We start from the raw sequence: 6,000 nt of genomic DNA, 5'->3' as shown, positions 1-6,000 counted from the left end.
GCAATTATATACCTACATACAGATGCCCCTGTATAGAAAAAACAACAGAATTTAAAATGATGATTCTGGTTTTATTTATTTGCCCCTAGATATGGGTACACTAGTTAGCATCACTTTCTGAACCTCAGTGTCTACTAACCAGATTGAGAAGACATAACAGCATCTTCTAGAGAACTTCACTGTGTATCTATTTGTTTCTCTGTCAGTCTGTCTATTGATCTATCTATTATTTATTTCATCATCTTTCTATGTTTGACAGAGGGTTAAACATATGAAGATCATTTTGCCCTAATAATCTTCAGAGAAATTGCTAAAAATGGTAGAAATCAGGATGGAAGGAGAAAAAGTAAGAAAGGTGATGGATATCATTCTCATTAGATTATCCATCTCCTAAAACATCTATTGTTGGCTGGGTTGTTAGTGATTATGAGTTTCAATACCATTATGCAAAAATCTTCATAATGCTATTAGTCTTAAACAGGCATAAGATGAAATACTAATAAATGGATATATAAAAAGAATTGATCCTTAGAAAGTCTAAGGATCTTTATAGGAAGTGACATCTGTAAAAGAAATCTATAACACTAAAGAAGAAAAACAAGAACTGATGCTTTACTCTAATAAAGAAATAAAATGGCTTAATTACAAATATTTGTATACAGATCTTCATAAAGTCCAATAGTGTTTTAATTCAGAGGCTTTCATTTAAATGGCAAAAAAATCTTGGAAGTAAGGTGTTGTTGGTGCCTCAGGAAGCTGAGACAGGATGATTGTGAGTTTGAAGTTAGTCTGTCTTACATAATTATTACATAAGTTACTACATGAATTAAGTCATACTCCATTTCAGTCTTTAATTCAACACTCCCTGAGTGAGATGTTTGTAATGATGAAAATTGCTGCTCAGGGTACAATATGAAGATGATTTACAGAGGGGTTACAGTTACATAAGTCAGGTAATGAGTGCATTTCCTTTTGAACAGTGTCACCCCCTCCCTCCTCTTTCCCAGTGTTTCCCTCCCGACTAATCTCCCATCCAAGGTTGTATAGTTGATTTCCAATATAGTGTCTAGTGGATTTCACTGCTGAACTGCAGCTAATGTCATGGAGGATCTACTTTCAATTTTCTTTGGTCTTATTTTACATTGGCGTTTACATTTCTAGGTGTATTTACTGCCTTCCTTGCTTTTACAGAGCACAACATGGGAAGCTGGACTCCACAATTCATAAATCCGATGAACAAATATCTGTATTATACTGCAAATTACTCAACAAATTTTCTAATAAACCAATTCCAAACCATGTGTTGCTTTTCCAAGGTGTTTGAAGGGATATCATGATGTAAAACACGCCCCTATCTGATCTAGGATCTGACAAAAGGAGTTCCATAGTTGTTCCCCTCTGGGTTAGCCAGCATCTGGCACTTGGATGCAGCCAGAGGGTAACCAGGTGTCCTACCACCTGTCCTTGATAGCGCACACTTTGTGTCATTGCTCCCCATAATGACTGATCTCAGGGATGATCGGGGTTTCTGTGGAAAAGTGTGCCGTGAAAGCTGCCATTGCCCACTGAAGGGAGCTGTTTAGGAATGGATATAAGACATGCACTCATGTGTGCCAGCCTCACCATCATGCACGTAATGATGGCTCACCACAGCTGTGCTGTGTCTGGCTCAGCAACATTGTGCAAGCAGTAGAGAAACGAATGTGGCTGTTTGGGCGATAGGCACTATCCTGTCTATATAGGCTCAAGAGATGAAGGTTTGACATTTAGTTAGCACTTCAGGTATTCTTAGGAAATCAGGTTGTCATGTAAATAAACCACTTGAGAAATCCACACAGCACTGTAATGTGCTGACTATGTTTATTAATAGGAAGGAAAATAGTGCGTTTATCCAGTTGAAACAACACCTTTTTGCTTTCTGTCTGTATAACTTCTGTTTAGTTGATTTATTAACACACTTTGATCTCTCCTGTTGTCGTTTAACATCTGTTCCATTATCATATTCTTAACATGAATTTCCTTGGCACGTTATTCTCTGCTCCGTCGTCCCTTTGTTCTCTTGGACGAATTGATTGATGTTGATTTCATTTGGGATGTGCAATATTAAAGGTTAAGTGGAGATTATGCAAGTGAAATAAGCCATTGGGATAGAATTGAAGAGGTTCAAAGGCAAAATAATGGGGGGAAATGTGTGCAGCTGAGACAAAAAGAAACAGTGAGATAGTAAAAGAAAGATACATACTTCCTAACAGAATATTTATGATTTTTGATCAACCTAGTTAATATTTCATCCGCTTTTACTATTCCAACGTTAATATGGAAATATATATCACTTTGATTATAAAATAATAAAACATTTTGAAAAATTAATGGTATTAAAGTATTGATATGAGATATAGGGCATTTTCCTTTCTCTTTTTTATTATCCCCCTTCTAGTTTCTATGAATGATTTAAATTTTTCAGTTATCTCTTAATATGTTGGACTTCTTTCTCAATAAAAATTGACACTGTGTTTTGATGTTGAAAAATTTCTCAAGGTTTCTAGTATTGTTCTTTTTATTAATTGTACTTGCCATGTTTTCCATGTTTTTATTATGCTTTATTTTCTGTCAAACCTTTAAACAAATACCCACATGATAAAGATAAAGAATTACAATCACCTTCACTGTGTGTTATTTTTCCCTCTCTCAGTTTGAGAAATGACTTTCAAGATAATAATGAGCATAAGGTAGATATTATTTATCAATATCAATTAGTCTCTTGAAATAACATGTGTAACTGTTACACAACATTCCAAGGCTCTAAGCAAACACACATGATCAAATACTTCAATGTAAATATTTATTGATCACTTTTACAATGAAATAAATTTATTTACAGCTCCTGTTTTTTCTCAATTTATTCTCAGTTAATATTTGATGTTATAAAGTTGTGAATTATGTGTTATTTCTTAGTTCAGTTTTGTAGGCTCTTTAAAAAATATGTACAATGTTGCAAAGACATTTGGACAAAATCACTGTCATTATCTTGAAATGTAAAGATCCAACAGCAGAAATTTGAGGTTTATTTATTTATTTATCATTAAGTTTGTTTCATTTGGATTATTTGTAGCTCTGGGGATTGGACTCATAGTCTTCCTTGTACCAATTAGTGACCTACCACTAAAACTTATCACAAGTATAAGTTTTTTTGTTTTTTTTTTGTTATTTACTTATTTATTTATTTTTGAGGGTCGTGGGGCCTGAACTCTGGGCCTGGGCACTGTCCCTGAGCTCTTCAACTCAAGGCTAGAGCTCTACCACTTGAGCCACAGAACCACTTCTGGCCTTTTTCTGCTTATGTGGTGCTGAGGAATCGAACCCAGGCCTCATGCATACAAGGCAAGCACTCTACCACTGAGCCACCTTCCCAGACCCACAAGTATAAGTTTTGTTTCATTATTTAATAACATAATGAAATACAACTAATTACAAAACAGCAGAAATAAAGATAAAAAGAGATAGTGGCAAGAGAATCACTTAATATTTAAATGTAACCATGAAAACTATTATCATGACCAGAATTTAGTTTGCTGCTTATTATATTATAAATGACATACATTCTAATGCTTGGATTTTACTCTTCAGAAACAGATTTTGGTTTCCTCAATTAACCTTAACTTTTTCATAAATTTTCAGAACTGTTTTTCTTATCTGAGAAAATACAAGTCAAATGTGGGTATAAAAATATCAATTAGAAACATGTTAAAAACAACACAGTTTATATTTTTTCTCTTTTTATTACACATGAGAAAGATGACCTTTAACTACTTGGATATAATAGAAACAATAGCATATCTCTGTCTCTGTCTGTCTGTCTGTCTGTCTGTCTGTCTGTCTGTCTCTGTCTCTGTCTCTTTCTATCCATCCCACAAACCCATACATTTTTATCACAACAGTACTTCTCTCTACATTATTATCATTTAAAATTCTCCTGTGATTTTAATGGGCTTTGTAGCACATCACATTAAATAAGAAATGGGTCAGGAAGTATTTCCACATGTAGTTCCAACCTCTGAATACCTGGTGTAATTAGGATGGAGAGAGGGAAGGTTATAATGGATCAAGCTATCCTATTTTAACTGCACTGATTATGGTTCACAGTGGTTACATGGGCCTCTTGTGGATTCCATGAATTAATATGCTTCCAGAAAGAACAGCTTCACCCTACGCAAAGACTGGAGTTAGCTTCTGTATTGTACAATCTCACTTTATAATGTAACTATTGAAAATTAATTCTGTGATTCTGTATAGCTCAGGCAAGTCCTATGAATAAAACTGAGCTAAAAATAACAGCTAACAATATGCTTCTCCTGAAGATTTAGTTTACCTATACTTTCAAAACAACCTTAATTTGAGAATATTATTAGGCACTGAGATGTGTGTGTATATGTGTGCATGCTCACGTGTGTGTGTGTGTGTGTGTGTGTGTGTTTATAGAATCTAACTGAAATACCTACCCATACATCCCTGTACTACATGAAACACTCATTCACTGATTCATTGAGAGTAAAAAATATATATATGTATACATATATATGTTGAAATAATACATTGACAATCATTACATATGTTATTTTTTAAATTTTTTTTTCCTGAAGAGAAATGGCTTTAATGTATGTCTGCCCTTTTGGTCCAGATAAATCCTGTCTTTCAATGGTGATTAACAATACAAATAGGCTAAAGTATGCTGGTAATATTTAACTGATGGGATTATTATAAACAAGGACCACTCTCATAACATATTAACACAGTTAGAAAAATATTTAATAAAAGTATTTTCAAATATTTGAACAAAGATTTGATACTCAAATTCAATATATAATATACATGAGCCAGGCACCGTTGGCTCATGCCAATAATCCTAGCTACTCAGGAGGCTGAGATCTGAGGATTGCAGTTCAAAGCCAACTCAGGCAGAAAGTCTGTGAGACTCTTATCTCCAATTAACCACCAAAAAAAAAAAAAAAAAGAAGTGGGGCTGTGGCTCAAGTGGTATAGCGCTTGCCTGGAGCTGAAGACCTCATAGATAGTGCCCAAGACCAGAATTCAAGCAGCATGAGCAACCAAAAAACCCCACTATCTATATATACATATCTATATGTATATATGAAATGATTGTATATTAGTACATGTAATATATTTCTTCAAGAGTTGGTCTTGAAATGTAATGAAAACTGTGTTCTTGAATTTTTTGATATAAAAATGTTTTATAAATGTCAAGAGGATTTTTTTTTCTGACATCACTGCACCTAATAACAAGCCTTTTCTAATATTTGTAAAATGTTTTGGCTATATGCTGGTATCTCAGGCCTATAAGCCTAGCTACTTGGAGCTGAGAATTCAAGATTGCAATTTGTGGCCAGGCTGGGTAGAACGGTCCAAGAGAGCCCTTCTTACCCTGTCCCTGAGCACAGTGAAACATGCTTATCATCTTAAACTCCATAGAAGGCTAACATTAAGAGGATCACAAATCTGGGCCAGTCTGGACAAAGAAAAAATTTACGGGGACTACATCTCTATATTGCTAGCTTATAAAATAGGAGCAAGAGAATACTGAATGAATTACTTTTTCAGCATTACATTTCTTCAACCAAAATTGATAAAATAGTGAAATGTTATATACTATACACTGGTGTAACTATAGTGCATGCACTAGTAAAAAGCATATTATTGCTCTACTAAAGATTTTTACAAATTTGCACAGAAGATATATAATGAAAATTATAAGAGAACATAGTTTATTTCATGCTGATGTGTATAAATTAGATATAAAATCTTAGAGAACATAAATTAATCAAGCTGGGCATGCTGATATATGCCTATAATCTCAGCTACTGAAGAAGTCAATGCAGGAGAATTAGGAATTAAAGGTAGCCTAGGAAAAGTTAGACAACCTTACTTTTAAAAGTAAAACAACAACAACAACAATAATGATGATGATGAAAGTCAAAACAAAAA

The sequence above is a fragment of the Dipodomys merriami genome, unplaced genomic scaffold, assembly GCF_024711535.1.
Source record: "Dipodomys merriami isolate MVZ:Mamm:240054 unplaced genomic scaffold, mDipMer1.0.p SCAF_2, whole genome shotgun sequence".
In the NCBI taxonomy this organism is placed as follows: Eukaryota; Metazoa; Chordata; class Mammalia; order Rodentia; family Heteromyidae; genus Dipodomys; species Dipodomys merriami.
This window is presented reverse-complemented; position numbering follows the sequence as displayed.